General features: G+C 40.8%; 1 long non-coding RNA gene across 1 annotated transcript in view; it reads right to left on the bottom strand.

Moving 5' to 3' along the window:
- Window positions 1–1,708: 1,708 nt before the first annotated feature.
- Window positions 1,709–24,461, bottom strand: part of LOC139698979 (uncharacterized) — a 502,793-nt gene continuing 480,040 nt past the window's right edge. Inside the window, exon 3 of the long non-coding RNA XR_011703039.1 lies at window positions 1,709–1,818. This is a non-coding gene — a long non-coding RNA (uncharacterized lncRNA). The remainder of the gene's footprint in view (window positions 1,819–24,461) is intronic.

Here is a 24,461-nt window from a genome sequence, read left to right as displayed (position 1 = left end):
AAAAACTTGGTGCCACTTTCACAAAAATATTAAAAACCACTTTATATTTTATTTATAATTGGTAAGCTTACGAAAAGCAAGTATTTAATTAGCCGGAGTCACGCTTAAGTCATGATCCGGTAAAAAAAGGTATTTTTGAAAGCATTTGCGTTGCCTGAAACAAAAAAAAGAACATCGAAAAACGACAGAAGACTATACGCAGGGGGTACCTAATGATGTAAATGAGAAAACACATCTCTGGTTAATTGAAGGCGAGCGAGAAAATTCAAACCAGGGAGGTCTGGATCCGATTTCGGCCCGTTAGGCTTGTCTCGTTTTATTTTAACCAGGACGGGATTAACCATGGATCGTCCACGGCGATAAAATTTGTTCCCACAAAACATTTTCTGAGCGAGGGGCGGAGCGAAAGGGAAAGAGAGTGGGCGAAGAGGAAGCGAATGGGGAGAATGAGAATAGGGGAAGAGAGGATAGGGGGAGAGAGGATAAGGGGAGAGAGGATAGGGGGAGAGAGGATAGGGGGAGAGAGGATAGGGGGAGAGAGGATAGGGGGAGAGAGGATAGGGGGAGAGAGGATAGGGGGAGAGAGGATAGGGGGAGAGAGGATAGGGGGAGAGAGGATAGGGGGAGAGAGGATAGGGGGAGAGAGGATAGAGGGAGAGAGGATAGGTGAAGGGAGGAGAGAAAGAGAGGTTACAGAGAGAAAATAGGAGAGAGGATAGGGGGAGGGAGGAGGGGAGAGAGAGAATAAGGGAGGAAAGAGAATAGGAGGAGACAGAAGAAGATGGAGAAAACCTCAAGCAAACTCTGGTCGAGGCGTAGGTAGTCACCGCTAAGGAATTTTGGGGTCCACCTCTCCGTGATGTGAGGGTGGATGGGTGGGTGCGGGAGGAAAAGGGGGAGTGAGGAAGGAACGGTGGAGGAAGGAGATCCCCGGCGTATACTGCGCTCCACCGCGCGTCTCTTTTTATCCGACATTGTGAAGGTCCCTTTCCCGCGCGCACCCCGCCTCCTCGCTCGGGACGATGGGGTGTGGGGTGGGTAGAGAGGCGAAAGGGTGGAGGAAGGAGAGGGTAGGAGACGCGGCGGAGGGGAGGAAAAGGGTTCTAGCGCTCGCGTATGGTGTGATCCGGGACGGAGCCCACGGAATGGAATGCCAATGTTTCACGTAGGCATGCGTCTGTGAACGTAGGAAGGGAAGTTGGTGAGACCCCGTGGGGAAGGCACTCCCATCTCCCTAGCACTTCCTCACGTCTTCCCCGAAAGAGAATAAAATAAAAAAAACGGGTTTCTTTTGCAGTGCACCTTTGTCGCGGCGGCTTCGCAGTCGACGCTCTCTTCTTCGTCGGCTGGCGGCTCCGTCCGCTGGCTCTCCCTGCCCCGGGTGGCACTGGTGTCAGTGGTGCTGGGTGGTGGTAGTGTTGGTGGCGGCCGCTCCCTGTTCGTCAGAGGACGGTTGCCCCGACCTCGCCGCCCCTCCTCGCCGCCCCCGTCGCCGGCCCCGTCTCCTCCGCCCCCGACCCTCGCATGCCTCCTCCGATCCGCCCTTCCGTCCTCGCGCGGCCCCCGCCGCCCCACCGTCGGCCCCCGCTCCTCTCTCCGCCCCTTCGCCGCTTCCCGCCGCCGCCGCCGTCGGGCCGGCAGCCGCCACAGCCAACGCCGCTCCTCCTCCCTCCGGTCCCCCACCCGCCCGCCCACGCTCCCGCGGCTTTGGTGGTGGTGTTGGTGACCCAGGAGCCGCCGGCCCCGCCCGTGGCCGCGTTCAGGGGGGCGAGCGGGGCAGCGCCCATTTGTGGGGCTCCACGCGGAACCCGGATGTGCCTGTTTGGGTGAGAGAGAGTGTGTGAGATACGGAAGGAGGGCGATTGGAGTGTTGCGTGATCTGTGGCCGTGAATCCTTGGGCCTCGTTCGCTAGATCGAAACACTTGCCCACCGAGCGAACGCACCGACATTGGGTAGTAAATGGAGTAACCTTGATGATTATGGCCAATAAAACCGGGAGAACCAAAATAATAAAACTTTCAAAAAACCAACCATTAATTAAATTCCACGCAGGTGGTGTTAATTAACAGTTGGGGGCAGAGCCGAAAAGTTGAAAAAGTACAGATTTTCTCATCTCAAAGTAATATTAATCTTTTTACTCTTGCCACTATAGTAACATAGCCAGCCATATTTTTCCAGTCTAACGACCGCTATAATATCTTTTAATCGCAATCATGGATACGATGCAACGCATCATGCTACGCATATTCTTCATTTCAATAAAAATAAATGATTTTCCTTAACCACCAATTGATGCACTTTGTATATTTAGTCAAAGCAAAATTTTTTATTACCTTATCTCTTACTTAGCCTATACTTTGTTTTTTTTGTGATCCGTGGGATCCATAGAACGAATGACGAAATGAAGGATGTATGCAGAAATGGACGAAATACATAGTCTTTAAGGTATGAAACAGACACGTTCAGTACACTTGCATAGTGTAACACGTTTCACCTGTGACAGAGCAGCAAGTGTAACAGAATTAACAAAGGGCTGCGATGTAATGGACATCACTTATGTTTACGAAAAATTAATCTGGTAATCGTGCCAAAACATGCAAAACACTTTCAATGCGAAAGCAAGCTCATTCTTCTAAAGAATATGTTCATTTTATTCTAAAAGTCTGTTGGATAAGTGTTAAAGGTTTTTGTGCTCACCATGACTCTCAGTTGATTCTACCCATGGAAAACTCGATGATACAAATGATGCCAAATAAGGCTTATATCATTTTAAGTGACGCAAGAGGGTTGGGGGTGGGACAGTGGATAAAATCGTATTAGTACTAAAAACACATACGCTTCTTTCCGCTGGTGTCAGCCAAGTACTAGAAAAATATGAAAAATCATTATGAACCGAAATTTAATCAACATCTTCAAAATTTTGGTGTCTCAATCTTGATGAGCAATGCATTTGAGAGAGAATGTTTGCACTTGCCGCGGGTAAAAAGGCCTACTTGGAAATGCATTGACTTTACGAAGACTAAGAGAGTCAATACTCTACTTGTACTTATTACTGCTATCAGCAGCTGTAAATATTCAGTGTTGCGTCTCTTTTCAGCTGAAATCTTCACGTCTTAATAGTTCTATGTCGACGGGGACATGGTAACCTTAATGGGTAGTATTTGACTATAGGATTCCTCGTAAACATCCTAGGTGTTACCCCTGAAGAAGCCCAAATACGCCAAATTAAAATCCAAGCAGTACGGTTTACTGGTCATTGTAGCTTCATGAGAAACCAAATGGTAGCAAAGGAAAAGAAACTGACTCCGGCTGCCATACGTTTGAAATTTACGCAACTCAAGGCTTATTTTAATATGAGCTCTATCCTTACCTATCAAAACCAACCTTCAAGTTGATTAGTGTGCAAGGATCTTACGTTGATTTTATTCACCATCTGCTTTATGCCTCCTAGTCTTTTTCTTCTACCTATGTATTTTCCTCATCCATTATTACTTCTCCTATTTGCATATTTACGAGGCATCGTACATTTTTGTATGCTCACAGAAATTTTATCCTCCAACCAATAGTTTTTCTTCGCTCGCGTAATATTTTTTCACACATATTTTCAATGCTCGAAGTTTTCTCTTCAATATCGCTAGTATTGCCAGTATTTTTCTTATCGCGGAAAACTTTGCAGATCGGAGGAAATACAATCTATCTTCAGCAGCAACCAAATACTATGATGGAAGAATGCATTTCCCTATTTTATTGCTAAGAAGGTCAAATGTGTAATTATTTCTTGAAAGTTCAACGGTCAAAAAAGTTGTATTTCAGGACTTAAGCATACCTGCTCGAACTGGGGGCTCATTGCTACGTTGCTTGTCGGTTTTTGAAGGGGAAACCTCCCAAGATTGACCGTTTGAGCGCCGGCAAAGTGGATCGCTCCACATCTCGCCTTTATTAGCCGTTATTAAAACATTACCTCGGCGCGGACGCGGCGATGCTGTTACCTACGCCTTCAACATTTAAGCGAAACTCACGTCAAGCTAGGAAACTGCTGGAGGCATTATTCCCTCCGGTCCCGTGCACGCAAGGCCGTAATTAATCTCGGCTCCGAGAGATACGACTCCGCGTGAGGCTGGAATTACTTCAAGTTTTGCCGACCCCGAATGAAATTTGCAACGGCGCCGAGTTCATACGAGACTCGTATCCAATGATGACATCAAAAAACCAGAACTTCACTCATGACAGATCGCAGACAAAGGCATAACAAAACGTTTAATATTATTTGAAGCAAACACATAAAAAGCGTGGAAAAAGGTAAGATTGGATAACGAATCCTTTGGAAAGAAATGCCTTACCGAAATGCACTTACCGAAATCGCATTCTTCTCACGGCGAAAAAGAACACTTATGAGCGCAAAAATGATAATTAATACGAAGTGCAACAGTTTCTCTTGTGCCTAGACGAATGTAAGCTAGTTTTGTTTTATTGCAGTAAGACGCTCAACAAAATATGGCATTTAATTTTGCTTTGGAATGATATATACTATTTTCAATGAAGTAAAATGTTTGAGAAATATCCTTCCTAAAATTGGTGTTGGAGTGGAAAGATCAGCGATAAGCTCAAGTCTAATACTAATAAGTTTAATGGTGGAAGTGGTGTCCTTGGCTATCAGATGTAACGTAAAGAGATAGACTCAGCTAATCTTTACAATTCGCTACTTAATCTCATATCAACACTCGTAGATTATTTTATGGGTTTGCAACTAAATATTAATCTTGCAATGATTACTCAGATAGGTTAATAATAAAGTCTTCCCTTCTTCCCAAAATCCGTCTTTGATTTCTTGAATCCGTATACTCCGCGTTTATTTAAACTAGCTGTCATATTGTCCTAAATTTTTCGCATCTTTTTTAGTTTGTCATTTATTTTTTCTAACCACTATGACTGTACTTGTACCGTTAAATTCTGGACTAACCCAATAATTATATTAATAATCATTTACTTATAGTCCTACTTGAACAAATGGTGAGTATGGAGCGCGTGATTGCTCTGCACATATTATTTAACGTAAATTGTGCACTCTTTGAAACGGGCGTGCTGGATTTCGAGACTAATCTCGGCACGTGCCCGTGCGTGGCAGAGCCAGGGTGGGGTGTCCTCGCGTGGCTAAGGGACCCGACGGATGTTGCGTTGCGTCGAGGGAGGGGTTGTCACGCCGTCGGGGTGAGGGGAACGGGACCGGGGGCAAGGGGCGAGGGAGTAGTAGGGGGAGGAGGGTCGCGTGATCGATTCGCCGCCGGGCCCGAAGCTGTCTCTCTCTCGAGGCCCGAATATCACGCGCGGCTCGGAGCGGCGGCGGACAATGCACGCGCCCAGGCCTCAGCCGATGCCCGCCATGGACCGTCCCCGACAGCTGACGGGTCATCGCAGGCGATCCCCCCTCACCTTCCCTCTCCACTCCACGGGGGAAAAGAACAACGGGAAGGGCACGGCCAACGATCTCTGTCTTCTACTGCCTTCTGACTCTGTTTCAGCTGTCTTCTTTATTTCTGGATGAGAGCGAGTTCAATTTTATGTTTCCCCGTTTACATGTGTGGTCGGAGGGGTCCTCATTAAAGTACACCAACTCCCACCTATCTTTTAGACACTTATATACGACCTCGGCTCCTCCAGGAGGGCGATACATTACATTATTTATTTAGTTCTTACATTGCACCTGTTTAGCAAGTAAAGAGATATTCAGGTATGATTCGGTAAATTATGTCGATGCACAAATGGGCATGTATGCTAATTAATTTCAGCGCAGGAGGTAGACTTGTATAAAAAAAGGGTATTGCTACGCTCTTAATTCAAAGTAAACGTGTCTCTGAAAATTCAAAGACGCTTTTGTTCCAGAATTACTAAAAAAACCGGGACCGAGAGGAAATTAAAGTATATTATATTTTAAAATATACTTTAAAACATATGTTCCATTACATTTTGAAGAAAGTTTAGCGGTACTCTAGAATACTTACAAAACCCTATAGAACTGAGAGAAAGCTGAAGTATTTTATATTTTTAAAATATTAAAAACAATTTGTTCCTTTATATGACGAAGAAAGTTAAGAAATATATTTCATTTAATTTTATTCTATCAATACTCTGGAACGAATCAATTTTGTGTGGGATTTAGTCTCTTTTACCAGGGACGGTAAGCATTTTCACCAGATCTTGCGACAAGAACTTGATTATGCTCTGAAATGCTATTTCAATATGTTTTTTTGGTTAAAAAGTTTCTCTTGTCAGCGATCTGGTCGAATAGTTGACCGAACCAGAGACAGTTTACTAATATGCGGGAGACATTCAGTGGAACATGTTGGAGTATTTCTTGGGACAAAAATGAGCCTTGCAATTAAGGCATTAATTTATTATATACATTAAGATACATTTCACTGGGTAACTATTCCTTTTCAAACTATGCAATTGATAAGAGTAGGTGGAGACAGTTAATAACTGAGACTGTTGAGTAGAAACGTAAAGAAAAAAATAGACTCAGATTTAATATAGATTGTAGCGTTAGATACGGAAATCGGTCTCGGTGGAAAGATGATGAGCGCGGATTGGAGGTTTTTGGGGTGTTATTTATGAAGAGGGATGGAAATAAGTTTGGTGGGGTGGATGAAGAGAGGAACCTAACTGAGGAAACTCGAATGGGAGAGCAGAAGTTAATGGAGGATATATTAAGAGGGAGGGCTGTTGAACTCTGTCAAAGAAAGATGAATATTAGGTTAGCGGGGGAGAGGGAGGGAGAGAGAGAGAAAAGACAAAAGCCTTGAGACGGGGAGGGGAGAGAAACTTTGAGAAGATGATTGGAAGTGCAGGGGAGAATGTTTTTATTTTGTACACTTGTGTTTCGGTAATCCACAAGGGTGCTTAATATAATAAGTGTACGCTAAAAATGTTCCCCTACCTAAAAGATATGTCCAAATAAATCATAAGAATCTCTAGAAGCAAATGTTCTCCTTTCCCAGGAAGATCTTTTCGGTTAGTACTGTAAACATCGAAACGGAAGTCAGAATGAGAAAAATGCTATCAAAGTCTAATTCAAGCTCTTGGTCTACACAAAGATTTGCCATTTATTATATTATTTTTCTTCTTTTCTTATATTCACAAATTGGTTTTGAGGAGATCAGGAAAATATTTAAGACCAATTTTATCACGGAATACCTCTATGGTCTTTGGATTTATGAAAAATGATTCTTACCTTATGGTTGGAATGAACAAAATATAGGTAATATGCAGTGTGATGAAAAAGCACGGATTTCCGCTTTCAACTCGTATCTAAATGAGAAGTGGGATTCTTCTACAGCCAGAAGTGGGTGGTTTTAATTTATTTCTGTCGAATAAGACTCAGCTAGAAAGGTTTTTAATAAATAACATCATTATCAGGCTTTTCAGATTTTCAACGTCCTCTTAAAGATATAATTGGGCAAACGATTGATGGCAAACCACGCGTTCCTTAGTCCTCCAGTTATTTAATGTTGAATATAGGTTTCTCTTGATTGGGTTTTATCCAATGAGCATTTAAGCATACTCAATGTTCCACCTAATCTCTGTAATATAATTACAAATGAAGCAAATTTTATAACATATTACAACACATTAGCCCCAGGAATTGAAACAACATTTAACATAAGGCATTAAAGAATGACGTAAACTAAAAGAGACACATTGTAATTATTTAGTGTTTAGTAGAATTAAATACATAATTACGATTTACACAAATAAACTAAAATTTTGAGAGAATAAAATTTGCAAAGAGAAGTGAAAGAAAAATTTATTATTTCGCATTAGTATCAAAAGCTTGAAGTTGTATGGAATCATAATCACCTACGCTTTATATTTGGAGGCAATTAGTTCTAAGGTTCCCATGGTTACACTTATTGTACTTTTATAAATAGCAATAAAGAAAAACAAAATAGAATTTCTAGAATTATTTACGCATAAAGTTAAATGGAAGTTGTAAAAGTAAAATGTTGTAAAAACATAGCTAGAAATACGACTCATTAGTTTTGAGAGTATAACATTCCCTTTATCTTAAATTGTCATTCACAGAAAAAGGAATCGTTCAGATTAATTATTCCTGATTACAAAATCCATTGCAGTAACATATATGCGCAATTTATCAATATGTGTCAATATTACCTCCACAGTTCGAACATCAAAAACCTACAGAGACGATGCCTGATGATATTTTTTTATTTTTGGCCACAAATGTAAAATATTTAAATATGATACCCATGTAGCGATAATCAATATTAAAATTATTAATGCAAACATAATAATCTTAAATGGGTCGTGCTATTATGAAAACGGTAATTTTTAGCGATCCCCATGCGGAAAGGACGGTCAAACTTCGCAGTGACCACAATATAATTGGAGTGGTACGTCATTGAAAATAAAATGATGGTTTGTAGAATATCCAGCACGAGAATTCTCCTACAGATATTCTTTCATCTCATTCAAGTGAAAAGGCTTCGGTCGCGTAGAAGCTTTCCGTTGAAGGAGGGTGCGGTATGAGAAGAGAAAGAGATCAAGGTGGTGATAAGAGCGAAGATTCAGGAAAAGAGCTGAAATTGACGGTCGCCTGTGGCCGGGAGAGTCTTAGGGGAAGCGAGGTTACGTTCCGTGTTTGCTCATTTGTCGAAGCGATCGTCTCATGTCGAGCCGCCCCGTCGTGGCAGTTGATTACGTGACGTTCCGTGACGGTTACTTCCGTGCGAATTGGGGCAGTGGTTGGGGAGAGGAGCGGTGAGGGGGGCGCTACAGTTGATCGGGAAAGCAGAGGAGAGGCGGGTGTGTTTGTCAACCCACGGAGACGACACGATGGAAAGGGCTACCTATTAATGGCTCTCTGCAACGGCTTAAGATTAACGTTTCCACAAATGTGCAACAACATGAGCAACAAGACGTCAGTGATACATACAAAGAGAAATATTCACTCTTCATATTGATTAAAAACATCACCATCTATTTGAGAAAGGAAAAAATCCTCAATGCTAAAAACTCTTGGTTAAAAAATCTACCGGAGAAATACGTTGCGCGTATTATGCTTCAATTGTTATCCCCACTGATCTAACAGTAAAACATTAAATACGAGATGGCACTAAGTGGTAAAATAATTTAATTTCTAGTTTTCGTTTCTAGCTTTTCTAGAAAGAAATTGTGTTCTAGTTTATAAAACTTAAGAATTCGAAAAAAAATCACGTAAAAAAGACTCTATGAGCGCCTGCAGCTCTACCACCTAAGCTATGTGATTTTTCGGGTAACAGATCTTCCTGGGAAACCACAACCAGCACAGGGAAAGGAACTGGCCCCCTTCCCTGATGTGTGAATTTCACATGCCGTCGGGCTCAGTACTGGGTGAACTCTACCATCACCTACCAAACCGACCTTAAGTTTTATTACAGTGGTTCCTTTATATATATATATATATATATAAATTTATTTATCTACACATAACACATACATCTGCTTGGCACAGACATATGGTGTGCAATTGTTGATAGTGACACGCATCTATGGTTCTCTGAGAGAAGGAAATCAATGATTGATAAGTTAGTCATGAACTGGCACAATTATATGCAGAGGCACTAAATTATACTGGCAAGGCTACAGTAAGACGGCCACGATTTGAGAATAGAAGATACTGACACTTCGATACGAGTCCTGAATTTGTAGCCTGCAGGTAGAAGAGGAAAAGGAAGGCAAATACTTGGATGCATTGATGGAGAGAATAGCAATGCCCGACTTCTGGGTACCCGCGGACTGCTAATGAGAACATTGCAGAAAGGTTTCTAGAAGTTAATTAATTTCCATCCATGTTAAGAGTTCCAATGTTAAGAGCACAGCTGGTAAAGCAAAGGGCCACATTGGGCTGAGGACCCCAGGAGTGTACCAGATCCCCTGTGAGTGCGGTGAAGTCTACGTGGGTGAGACGAGCCGCACGATCGAAAAGGCTAAAAGAACATCAGAGGCATCTCAGACTGGGGCAACTGGAGAAATCAGCAGCGGCGGACCATTGCTTTACCAAGGACCATAAAATAAGGTGGGAGGGGACCAAAATTATATGCCGATCCAACGGATACTGGGACCGACTCACTAAGGAGGCCATCGAGATCCGCCTCCAAAAACATAATTTTAACAGGGAATCGGGCTTTTACCTGAGCAACACGTGGAAACCAATCCTTAGAGTAATGGGTGAAACCAGGAACGACGGGCGGCCAATGGGAAGGTGCCCTGATACGGACCAATCAAATGACACCTGATTTGGGGAAAACCATATATATACGGGAAAAAAAGAGGCAAATGGCATTCAGAAGCCCTGAAGACGATGACGGAGTCGGGCATCGAAACGTCGGCCGATATGGACGATATAACCCGGTGGAGGACCCGAGAGGAATTTACGCAATTTCCATCCAGTTCATCATACATTTAATGCTATACAATAAAGCTTCAAATATTTTCAAGGAAATTCAATAGACGAGCCTATTGACCATAATAATCTGAAGAGTAAATAATTATTGAAAATATTCACAAGGAGACAATATTAATGCTAATATCCTGTTCCGCAGACCCCTTTGGTGTGATTGTCGAGACCAACGTCAGTATTGGGGGAAAAGTGAAATATTAGTATTTTTCTAGGAGAGATTACCGGAGAAAAATGAGGAATATATGATAAAGGAGTAATATGGATAGCGGGAGCAAAATAACTCAACAGAAAATGATTAAAAGAAGTGGAGGATAAATTTATTGCTCAATTTCCTAGGCCAGAGATTGCCGAAGACTATCTGAGAAGTTTAAATGAACGGGAAGATTATTGAAGGAATCCTTTACGAAATAAATGCCCAAAAGTGATGGGACGCAAACACATTGGAATAATCAAGCTGGCCGCCCAAAGAGGGATTTAGCACGGGACAAGTCTTTAAAATATCTATTCATTGTATTTCAGCCATTTTCTGTGCATATGCGTGCCTTCAAATATTGGATAAACTACTCTAAAGGAACATATTTATTCATATTCAAGCGCGCGGCTTGTTTTGCGGTAGGTGAGAAAAAGTGCATAGTTCTACTCTCCAACGAAGTCGTTAAACGGTTTCCTCTTGATTCAACGGGGCGGGCAAGTCAAAAGCGCCCGCGAAAGGTAATTGATGCAAAATTCCTGGTCTTAATCTGCGTGGCGCTTCAAAGGGTGCCGCTTTTCGGCTCGGCCACAGGGTATAACGTGTGGGTCTTTGCGAGTTGAGGATGTTAGTAACAGGGCACGTTGCCAGGATACGAGATAGACGGAGCTCATCGAGATAGGGAGGAGAAGTTAGAACGGTTTAAAAGCTGGACCCTAGACCTGCAGCATGCGATTTCTCTTTGTCTTAAGTTCTCTTCCTCTTCTCTGCAGCCACGAGAAAAACACCGATTTCTGTGGAGGGATTGTTCAAGACTTTTATCGAATGAGTGCTCTTGTACGCGCGTCTGCCGCTTCAAACAACGCGGGTAACTTCTCAGAGAGGAAATAGTTAGCCTCACTGTATTCACCAGTACACAATTAGCCTTAGAAAATTTGCACCGATGTCTTTCCTTACTCTACGACCACGAAAGACCCCAAGACCGAGAAACGATTTGAAACACGATAAAAAAACAGAACTTAGATAAATTCATACCAAACAAGTAAATGGACGATATATTTAAAAGAAATCAACGATTAAAAATGTGGATGATAAAACCTAATAAAATATTTGTTTTTGGCATTGGAAATGGTGTAGTCCCCACAAATGATGATGTTTAAATGTACGCGAACCAACCATATACACAGTGCTCAATGGAAATTAAATTAATGGCTAAATTATTTAACTTCATTAAAAATACTCGGCAATTTCACTGCGTGACAATTATCAATTAGTGCTTTTTACTATGTGTACTTAAATATACTCCGAATTTTAGAAACTCCACGAGGATACAAAAGGTACCTGGTGTTTGATTCCGTAATATACAGCCATTTTTGCCAATTAATATAAGTGAAACAGTAAATGGTATAGTGCTGCATGCCTATTGGTTATTCAGTGATTGAAGCCTGTGACCAATATTCAAACAAGTCTTGAAGATAGGGCAATTAGTTCCAATTTTATGATAGACCAGCTGACGAAGATCAGTGAATATAAAATCTTTAAAATGATACTTAAAAAAATATGTTAGAAAAAATTCCGCAAACATTTTGCTATGAAAATCGGTTTATGATTCTCCGATCTTTCATGTAACAGTTCATTTTTCGAGAACATTTGAAGTCGAATACCACGGAATGAGGGTTTCGGTATAAGAATGCCCTACACGTTCTTAAAAAAATAAATGAAAGCAGGTGTACATATTTAAAAACCCAGATCGCGTGATGCGATTGGTGCGATGCCGAAGCGGTAACTTGGCGAACAACCTATGGCGGAAAATTATTAGCGTCTGAGGGCTTCGCGAGGATGTGAGGGTGGGGCCACGGGTGAGAGCGGGGCGAGATGGGTGGGGTCTTGCGGGACTTTATGTAGGAAGAGGTGTGCGGGTTGGAGCCCTACGCCTCGCCAGGCACTTCGATCCGCCACTCCTCAAAGCGAGCGGGAACCTCTCCGCGGCCCGACTTCTCCTCCATAACGGACGGCCACTTTGCCCTCACCGTGAGGAAGAGAGGTTAGGTGGGAGTGGTTACACGTAAATTTAGGAGAGAAAGAAGTAAGGCGCAAAAAGGTATTTACGACTACGTGCTTGATGCGATCTTGCGCTGACGCGAATTCACTGAACTTCTAGGGGGAGGAGGGAGATTTATATTATAATATCATATTCAATTAAACCGTCTTGGTTAAACTACACCAACGATTATGACAGATTTAATGCCAGTTATAACAGGAAACCATCATATTGACCACAGGATTTATCTCATCTTATTTAATAATATTAAGATTTCGGAGTAAATCATGAAATAAAGGTTAATGCTCCATATACTCCTTATTCACATTCCTATACTCGTATATACACCAACATTTACACTAGAGCGATGATACAGAAGAAAGAAGCTTTTAAAAGAGTATCAAAAAGGACAAATATGGGCGTATTTGTCTAAGGTGTATATATACTACCTTGATCAAAAAGTTCCCGGAATAACCACCGTGTGGCGCTCCCATCGTTCCGATTTGAGTTCTGTTTTTTTTGTTAAATTGGTACATCTGTTGTTGATATTCCCTTTAAATCTTAGTGTCATAACTTGACATTTGCAAAAGTTACGTAGCCAAGAGTACATCTATCTCTGTGTGTGTTGGCGATTTTTTACAATTTCAGAAATGGATTTAAATTTGCAACAACGAACTTGTATTAAATTTTGCGTAAAAAACGGATTTAGTGGCGCACGGACGTTGGAAATGTTGGAAAAGTGTTTCGGCAACGATTCTCTAAAAAAACGGTCGTTTACCAGTGGCACGAGCGGTTCAGAAGTGGTCGTGAGTCAATCGAAGATGATGAACGCAGTGGCAGACCATCGACATCGAAAGTCGGTGAAAAAATTGATAAAGTAAAAGAAATGTTGGTCAATAACCGCAAATTAACCATCAGAGAACTAGCGGAGGACTTGAACATTGCCTATGGATCCGCCCAAGACATTGTGGTTAATGATTTGGGTTTCCGTCGTGTAGCAGCAAAGTTGGTGCCGAAAGACCTCAATTTCATGCAAAAAAGAGACCGTGTTGACGTCGCAAAAGACATGATTTGCGAGGCTGAATCCGATCCCACATTCATCAAAAGGATCATTACTGGAGACGAGACGTGGGTTTATGAGTACGACACGCAATCCAGACATCAGGCAAGTGAATGGCGTTCACCAAATGAGCCGAGACCAAAAAAACCACGTCGGTTTCAGTCAAAAAAGAAGGCAATGCTGACGGTTTTCATGGATTACAACGGTGTAGTGCATCATGAATTTTTGCCAGAAGGCCAGACAGTAAACAAAGAGTATTATTTGGGCGTTATGAGACGTTTGCGTGAAGAAATTCGCCGAAAGAGACCAGAAATGTGGGCAGAAAACTCGTGGATTTTGCACCATGATAACGCACCGTCGCACAGTGCTATCATTATTCGTAATTTTTTGACGAAAAATGCAACAAATAACATCCAACAGCCACCGAATTCACCTGATTTGGCTCCCTGTGACTTCTTTCTGTTCAATCGAGTTAAAAAACCATTACGGGGAACGCGTTTTAGCAGCCGAGAAGAAGTAATGGAAAAATCGCAGGAAGCACTGATGGACATACCGAAAACCGAATATAAAAAATGTTTCGAGGATTGGATCAAGCGCTGGCATAAGTGTGTTGCAGTCGATGGGGATTACTTTGAAGGGGACAATATAGATTTAGATGAATAAACTTGTATTTTTAATTTTCTGAATAAATTCCGGGAAATTTTTGATCAAGGTAGTATGTATGTGTGTGTGTGGGTATTGATGATATAGAAGCACTCACGAGAGCAGTATGACGGCACAATAGAACACAAAATATGACAGGTAACAAATAACACAAAAGGGGCTTATATATAGTATATATATAAATATAAATAAATAAATATATATACATGCTTTTATATATATATATGTATATACCTGTATATATAAGCATACACAGTTTACTTTTACGTGAAGATTTCAGTTATCGTTAATTTAGAAAATTCTCCTCCTAGACCTGGGGCCTAAACATCAACACAAGTGTGCAAATCGTTTCAGGTTTATTTCTTTTCCTCCATTTTTTCCTAAAATAAAGCCCGCACGAAAGCTATTCTCTTTTTAAAAGTTCTCGCGATTTTTTTCTCCGGCGCAAGGGTTAAGAGGGAATAATTGCTGGGCCGACGAGGTGAGATTCCACTTTCCTCCCACGCTCCACTTTTCCCCCCTTTCATCAACCCACTCCACCACTTTGGCTCCCTCCTTATTCCTCGCTCGCCACCTCCCTCCCCCCTCCCATCATTCTCCGCCTCTCCCGGCACAAATGAAATGTTGCATCAGTCCTTTCTGCGACCGTCTCTCGGTTCCGGCGTTTTCACCGCCGATTCTCCGCTACCATCCGGAATTATATATCTACTTCGTGTCTTTTCCCCTTTCTCCCTTTTTTCCTCAATTTACCACGGACAAAAAGTCGTGAATTCTTCAAAAAGAATGAGTGGAGTGAATATACATCCTTAAATCGTCGCCGTGCTGCCTGCATTTAAAATTTTGAAGGGAGGAAGTATATATTCCCTGCCGCTGAAACTACGCCGTACTAGAGCACATTCGGTGAAGTTGGAGGCGTATGCGCCTTTTTATCGTATTTCCTGGTTTCTTTTAAAAATTTATCGGAGTATATGAAAGTATGTTGCGTATGTGCAGGGGTCATGATAACGAATCACACACACACACACACACTCCTCGGGTAAATACGAATCCTTATACGAGGGGAAATGGAAAACACATTTTGCGATAAGATTTATTTACCGAGAAATATTTTAATTTTTTTCGAAGCCTTAATTTTTATTTTATATCTTTCGTGTTTTTATGTATGACTGTATGAGAGAAAGTAGGGTGGAAATATTTCAGGACATTAAACGTATAAAATTAGGATTTTCAAAGATGTTTGGTGGGATTTAAGTCAAAATTAACAATGACCTGCTGTGATTTTCAAATTGAATTTGACAGCTGCATTGTGACCGTTGACATTTGCAGCTTCAGAAGTCGGGTTTCTTAAGCTAAAGGCCTCAAGAGTTGAACGTTTGTCATTACGGAAAACGTCTAAGCAGTCAGATTTACTCACATCCATGGTCTTAGACTCTCTGTGGAGGTCAGTTACCATCTATTTTTTCTATCACAGTACGTAACAGAAGTTATCTTCTGAAGATGAAAAGCAAATATTTATTAAGAATATTTTGATATTGTATCGTTTGATATTTGAAGTTGCCAGATACAAAATGAACGTTTTTTGACCCTAATACGTTTAAGTTAAGTGTTTATACATGTTTCCCACTGTTTAAATTAACTCGGGCGAAAGAAATGCAGTTGCAAGATAAACGTGGTTTATGCAAATTTTCCCGAATTTCCAAGAGATATGGAAACTTGAAGGAGTTTTGTTTTGTTTTCATCGAAACTGAAGAAACTAAACGAGGAAAAAATATGCATTTGAAATGAATAACTTGCCATTTTATTAATTTGTATATTTCTTATGATAAGTTAATATATAAATCAATAGCTTTGAGAAAGATACTTGGAATTAAATACGGAAAAAAGGAAATTTATTAAAAAATTTTGAATAAGATGGCAGCCTATAATGTTGTAGTATGACCCAGAAGCCGTATTTTTCTCACATATGAGTACAAACATAGTCATACTTATATTTACTAAATGGTCTTTTAGTAAATGAGTATTTTATATATATACATATACATATTTATTTATTTATTTATTGGATAATCTACCAGTCAAGGTAGGTTTTTGGATGGACATAATTACTAATTAAATAATTTGTGACCCCTAGCAAAACATATCATCCTACTCTACATCAGGTCCCTCTTCAGGTCTGAGTACTTTCTTCCTCCCTTCATCCCGTCCAACATCCCTATCCTGTTCCTTCCCTTTCCTCGCTTGCCTAACATTCTCCCCTCAATTACAGTCTTCAACATCCCACTGCCGGTCAGTACGCCCCTCATCCATTTTTCCTGCCTCCATAGGATTTCTCCTAACAAACCCCTCTCTTCACCCACCATGCCAAGAACTTCCTCATTTGTTTTCTTCTCTGTCAGTTTCCCTTCTCCATTCTTCTCCACACCCACATCTCAAAAGCCTCCAGTCTTCGTCCATCCTCCTGCTACAGTGACCACGTTTCCAAGTTTTTACGAGTCTTTTCTTAACATCCTTACTCAACGTCCCTCTCATAAACTCCCTCCTCCTCGTGTTAGCCTCTTTGCCTAGCGCAATTCTTCTCCTTACGTCCCTACTACTTTGACCGTGTTGGTCCAAAACACTACCGAGATACGTAAACTGTTCTACCTGCTCTAGTTTTTGCCCTCCTATTTTAATGTTAAGCTTGGCCTTTTTCTTTCTAGAAAATCGCATAACCTTTGTTTTCTTAATATTGATTCTCATCCCATACCTGTCGCACTGAATTTTCAATTCACTCAGCAATGCTTGCAACCCCTTGGCTGACTGACAAACTAAAGCTTGGTCATCAGCAAACCTAACTGACTTTACGAATTCCCCGCCCATTTCATTCCTACCTCCAGTTCTTCCCATGTCTCCTTAATCATTTCTTCTGCATACAGGTTGAACAGCAACGGTGATAATGGGCAACCCTGCCTTACACCTCTTCCTTACATTGCCCATCCGGACTCCCCGTTTCCCACCCGCACCTGAGCAGTCTGAGATATGTACAGGTTGCGGCTTAGCCTCCTTTCCCTCCAATATATTCCTATTTTCTGCAGAATACTCATTAATTTTTCCCAATTCACTCTATCAAACGCTTTTTCGAAATCTACTAAACAACAAATACCTCCTGGTTGTATTCTATATTCCTCTCGATTAATAATCTCATTACTGCAATGGCATCACGCCTACCTCTCCACTTCCTAAACCCAAACTGGTCATCCCCTAAGTAATCATTTGCCCTACTCTCTATCCTTTTGTTTATGATCCTGAGAACAACTTTAGCTGCGTGGGATATCAAACTTATTGTCCTGTAGTCCTCACATGATGTAGCCTTTACCTTTTTCGGAATTGGAACTAAAACTGATCTCACGAAGTCTTCCGGCCAGATTCCTTCCTCATAAATACTACGGATCAGCCCATATAGCCTCTTCCTCCCATATTTTCCTAAGCATTTTAAAAGTTCAGTGGGAATGTTATCCACCCCCTCGGCCTTATTTAGTTTCATCTCCCTTAATGCCCTTTCTATCTCATCACCGTGGTTGCTATACTCCCAGACTCAGGCATTGATTTAAGCCTCCCCTTACCTGGTCTCGGACTGAAATACATGACTTATGCATGTCATATTTTGGTCATATGACTTATATATGCGTTTGGATTATCATTTATATTTCCCGACTTTTACACAGACATAAATGCGCATTGAAATATAAATTAAACCGAGCATCATCTCATTCCAGCTAATGTCATCATTCTTGAGGTTAAATTTCTAGTTGAGGGTAGAGCTCACTTAGTTCTCCTCACTTCGGCTTATGAAATTTTAAAATACATGGTACGGGGCTAGTTTCCTCCCTCTGCTGCTTGTTAAGAAAGTTTTGGGCACCAGAAGGTCACACAACTTGGATTGAGCTGGGATAGTCAACTGCTCAGTAGATAAGCGCCCTACACAACCACGAGGGCATAATGGAGACAGAAAGCGTTGCAGAGATGTAGTATATACGTAGTTGCCATGGGAAACTATGCATAACAAAACAACTTAGAAAATGCTGATTACATTTGCCTCAGAATGTGACCATATTTAATGAATGAATGGTGGATTTTAAAAGTATCATTTTTTTCATTGAACTTTACTTATGATTATCACTCGGAAATCCTTTCAATATTATGATGAGAGTCAATGCAAAACAACAACGCTAGTTTAAATATTTTGGAACGTTCTGTGGTGATATTACGAGCAAGTAAGAGTATCTGTCTCGCATTTAAGGTGCAGTCGTGCGGAAAAAATTGTGAAAATAGAAATTGTAGCATTGGTTTTCATCGGGACTAGAATATCAACGTAATATCACAACCATGCAACTTTAACAGCTGTTGTCATCATGGAATTTATTATCTGAGATTCCGTTCCTGTAAGCTCAACCCAGAGTCGTTAACTACCTGTCACTGCCAGGAAACCACTATAATCTGTTTCGGGACATTTTCGATAAAGTCATGGATGAAGGACCATTAACACCAGTGTAATAGTGCATATAGTTTTGATATGTTATAGTGTCGACTAACTTAGGAATAAAAATTTTCGTCAGTCAGACTGTCAGTGGCAAAGAGACCAACTAACAATAAAGATGTCTCAGGTTCAACCTTTATTCTCTTTAATGGTATTTTCCAGCGTAATAAAATACAATTCACATATAAATCAAGAGAAGAAAGCCCTTATGGCGTGAAAATACTGCTGGAAACAATTGAAAGCAATCAGCACGCGTTATCTGCAATCAAAGTACTTTGGTGCGTTAAAATGACGTATCGCGGCAAGTTAGCACCCTACCCGGCCCACTGAAGGTTTTCCAGGAAGGCCAGGCACTCTGATCGAGTGAATTTTCCCTTCACTACCCCCAATAAAGATTCTAAGCACTTGAAAGTTGAATTGATGCGGCGCAAACGGGAGAGATGAAGGTGGTCCAGCAGCGCGGTGGACAGTTTGTAATCTCATCCACCTGACGCAAGATATAACTGGATCTCATGCATGCTAATTTGACGCCGTGCGCGCGAAGAGCGCATATGTACCTATCATTATTCCCACGCGTGAGAGAATCTAGAGAGGGGAAAAATTAACAAATACTCAATAACATGATCTTTGGAGAAAATGGAGTAGGGGCAAGTAGGGGGAGTGGACATTTTTACCCATCGCCGTCCAAGAAATCATTCTACTAACCGTAATATGGTCCCGGAGGATTGCATACATCAAAGAGATAGGGGTGATAGAGGAAAGAGGGGCGGGGAAAAAGAGAAATAGTAAAAGGTTGAATAGAGAAAGAATAGGTAGTTGATTATCGCGATTGAGATAGAGGGATAGAAAAATGAAAGAGAGAGAGAAAGTAGGGATAGAGAAAGAAGAGGCGTGGCTAAGAGATATAGATACGGAGATAAAGAGGAGATAGGTGAGGTAGGTAGGTAGGTAGGAGGGATACATATAGAAGGGATATATAGAGATAGATTTGGGAGAGGCGGGGGAAAGAGAGGTAAAAGTCGGACGGAGAAGAGAGATGTCCGGAAAAGGGAATTGTAGAAACCAGGGAAGCCAGAGAATGATATAAAGGCAAAGAGGAAAAAAGTGAGAAGAATAATCCTCTGGAACTAATTATTGCATTTACCTTTAAACTATGAGTACGCGTATGAGTGGGAGAGTAGGCGAGAGGTGGGGATGTGGTCCGGGTGGATGGTGGAAGAGAGGGATGAAAGGGGATAGAGATGAAGTTCCCGTTTCCCCTCAAACCCTCCACCGCCGCCACCCTCCGCAGATTTTTACTCAAAAACTTAGAATATTTATTTTTCCCTTCTTTCTCATTTATCCCCCTCCGTTTTATTGATGCAGGCGTGCGAGAGGAGAAGGTGGAGGACTTGCAAGTTAGAAGCGGGGTGGAGGTTGGGGAAGGGCAATATACACTTAGCGGTTTTGCGATAACTAAAATGAAAAAACTTGTTTATATATATATATATATATATATATATATATATATATATATATATATATATATATATATATATGTACATACAGGTATTATACATAACATTATTCAATGTGGGAGATAAAACCGTAGTGCCATTGCGCCAAGCTTCTCCAATACGCTGGCCCTCCGTCATAAATCAGATTAATTAGATCGCTGGTTTTTTTTAATTGCATAAAACGCGGAAGGAGAAGAAATCAAGCGAAATCCTTTCAGCTTAATATTTTTTCCTGCAACCCAGCCTGAAAACCCCTCCGCCCTGCTATTCAGCTACCCGTTTTTATCCTTAAGTCCAGGGGAAGCTGGTTATGTATCCTTTATCAAAGGGCGAAAAGAAAAAAAAAAGAGATGAGTTGGGATCTCGCTTGCCCGTTTTGATCGTGGATGGATGTTATGCCGGAATCTGATCGCTATCCACTCTTTCCCATCGCTGCATCATTCAAATCCGATGGACAATGCTCTTGGCGAAATGCATTCATTAGTTGGTTCGCATTGTTATCGCGGTGGGCAAAGGCAAAAGTGCCCTCTTCCCGAGAGCCCCGCGTCCCCTGAGATGAGCACTAAATGACTGCCTCGGTATGTTTCCATGCTTGGTTCCCTTTCACGCCGAAGTTGAGGGTCCTAGAGAAGTATTCTCCCTTCGGGAGAGCAGGAGAAGGAATGTGTTCGGCAGGCGTATCCTCGCGACCGCATGGGAAAGAAAGGAGGGCGGTTATTCGCGGGCGAAAATTGTAAACGGCATGCAATATGGCGTGCGCACACACATTCCACGCTCCTTTTTGGGAGACGATCTTCATTTATGCCATAAGTGTTAGCGCCTGGTCGTGTACTGGCGAAGATATTCTTTTGCTGTATGCCACTCCTGTAAATGAGTTTTTTCAAATACTCTCGGTACGTTGACCTCTCTCTGGATGGAACATATCCGTCTAAAATTAAAAAAAAAATGCTTGATTGTTTAACTCCACACGAAAATTATTATTTAATGTAATTATTTTCCCTTACTAATTATATATATATATATATATATATATATATATATATATATATATGTGTGTGGGTGCGGTAGTCCAGTGGGTAGAGCGTTGGACTGCTGACCGGAAGGTCCCAGGTTCGATTCCCGGGTATGGCACTCTGGGCACCTGCAGCTCCACCCAAGCTAAAGTGATTTTTCGGGTACCAGGTCTTTCGGGTACCTGGGAAACCATAACCGGCACAGGGAAAGGAACTGGCCCCCCTACCCTGATGTGTGAATTTCATACGCCGAATAGGGCTTAGAACTGGGTGAACTCTACTATCACGTACTAAACCGACCTTCGATGATTACTGTGCTTATATATATATATAACTATATATATATATATATCATATCTATATTATATATATATATCTATATATATATCTATCATATCTATATTATATATATATCTATATATATATATCTATCATATCTATATTATATATATATCTATATATATATCTATCATATATTATATATATATATCAAGGCGGAACGTATCCGCCTAAAATTAAAAAAAAAATGCTTGATTGATTAACTCCGCACGAAAATTATTATTTGATGTAATTATTTTTCCCTTACTAATAATATATATATACATTTATATATCCCTCCCCGGACTACAACCTTGACGTGGTGGAAGGGCTTGTGCGTTCCGATGATCCCTAGAGCTGAGCTGGCGGGAGTAATAATAATTGCTCCTGGTAGGGTCACCCATGCCAGATAGGTCGAAGGTAGGAGCCAGACGAAAGGTAGTCCAAGTAGCGTCTGTTCCTCAGTGAGGCGGCTGCAATGGCGTCTGACCCCAGAGGGGCGGCCAGTAAGTGATCGTGTCACGTTAAAAACATTATTGAGGAAGGCAACGGGAAACCACCTCAATTATCATTCCCAAGATTAAAATGATGGACACTAAAATTTTATATATATATATATATATATATATATATATATATATATATATATATATATATATATATATATATATATATATATAATGTATAACACTTAGCACTAGAGGACACAGACAAAAACACAGAAACACACAAAAAAGAAACTTACTATTTTTCGAATTTTCGGTGGTCATTACCACCTTTATCAAGGAAGAGTGGGGCAGAGCGTGAAAAGAAAAGCATTGAAAATGTCGTTGGGCATCACGCTATAGATTTTTTTGAACGAATAAAATAATAATTTATTTTGTATGTGCAACAAAATTAAGTATACATTTGTGCGAGCAAGAGGAAAATAATAACTAACATCACAGATTTAGTTTCAAATTAAGATTCAAATTGATGGAGTAGTGCTCATTAGTGCACTTAATTTTTTAAGGCATAGGATTCAATATTTTTGTACTGTACACTTCGTGGATTTCTTGCCTATCTTGTATTCAGACAAAATTACTGGGTTTAGAGAGTGTAAATGTGACTGATCTCCCAGGTAATTGTGTACGCCATACTGGGCAAAGAAAATCACGCTACGGATGCTCTAGGGTTAGGACCATTCTCTATCGGAGAACGTCATGGTAATTCTATCATCGTTCAGAATACATACTCCCAGTTGATATTATCTAGGTCAGGCAGACGATTAATGAGATTCTAACATTGAAGATGATTTACCCTCAAATTATTTGAAAGAAATGAAGAACCTGGGATCTCGATAATTGTGTGATACAATTTGGTGGAGACTATTTAAAGAGATGTTAAGGGTAAAGAGTGAAGTCTCTAATTTATTGTGAAAAACTATATGGACTTCCTATGTAGCATTACTAGTTTTAGATCACGAAGCAATAATATTCTACGCGTTACTTTTTTGATGAGATAATAAGTTTATTCAATATAGAAATTGTGAGTTCGTACTCCTATTGACAGAGGGATCTTTTTAAATTAGTTATTCTCGAGCATATCCCGACGGCATGCGTCAATCTTGAAGAATTTTTCTGAGTGAGTTACGAGTTGATTGAAAGGGTGAGAGTGCTTTGATCGACGCCTTTCCGATATTGATCGACTTCATGGACACCCTTCGCATTGAAACGTCCGTCGGATTTCCTCTCCGGGAACAACATGCGCTCATTTTTTGTGTGCACAATTTGCATTGAAAACCGACTCCCTTGTTGAGCAACGCCGAGCGAATTGAAACCTGGTTTCAGCCAAAAAAAAACTTAAGAGCGGCTTGGAATTTTTTTTGAAAAACAAGTTCTTCGTGATGTTTTGTATATTTGGCATTTTCCTGGAACAGGGAAATTTATAGCAAAAATTAATGGGGAATGTTACACCAATCACACACTAGAGCGACAGTTTTTCTGGAAAGTCTTGAAAAATATATCTTGAAAGACTACCTTTACCGTAGTTTTATTTTAAATATTCAAGAAGGTAATAGTGGAAGAAAAAGTGAACCTTTTCCTTACGACAAATTCAATTTCGAATATATTCTGAAATTTTATTGTTAAGATCCTAAGTCGGACAAACTGTACACGTGACTTCTGAAATCGATATGATTATACGTCTAAAAGAGTTTCAAATTAACTCAAAATTTTTGCGTCAACTCATAATGATTTATCATTTTCCCCGAGTATTGTGGCTTATTATTATTATATTGTGATATTGTTTGTCTGAGGAAACGCTCGTAGTCCAATGATATTTTTACTCTCAGATTGAAAAAAAATCACGGGAAATACTTTAATAGGGCCAATGGTATTCGTTGTCGGGGTAACTTTCCAAATGGCCACCCAACACGTAAATGATGAGTATTTCATATGAAGAGAAATGCCAATTATTTCGAGTGATTTGAAACGAGTCACTGCCAGGGTGAAACTAAGCAGTACTTAAACCGGTTAGCTGCACGATGGCCCAAACATCGTGCGAGCCGTTTAGTACCTATAAAAAACTCAAGGAAAACTATCAAGCGGTAGGCTCTGTTGCCATTGGCGTAAACTTGTTTGATAAAATATTTTGACGCAGCATAATACTCTTCAGATGCTAGATGGGCTCACCAAGTCCGATCATATGAGATCCGGGGAGATTTCTG

This window comes from Hetaerina americana, unplaced genomic scaffold (assembly GCF_022747635.1).
Source record: "Hetaerina americana unplaced genomic scaffold, ioHetAmer1.1.p SCAF_10, whole genome shotgun sequence".
In the NCBI taxonomy this organism is placed as follows: Eukaryota; Metazoa; Arthropoda; class Insecta; order Odonata; family Calopterygidae; genus Hetaerina; species Hetaerina americana.
This window is presented reverse-complemented; position numbering and strand designations above follow the sequence as displayed.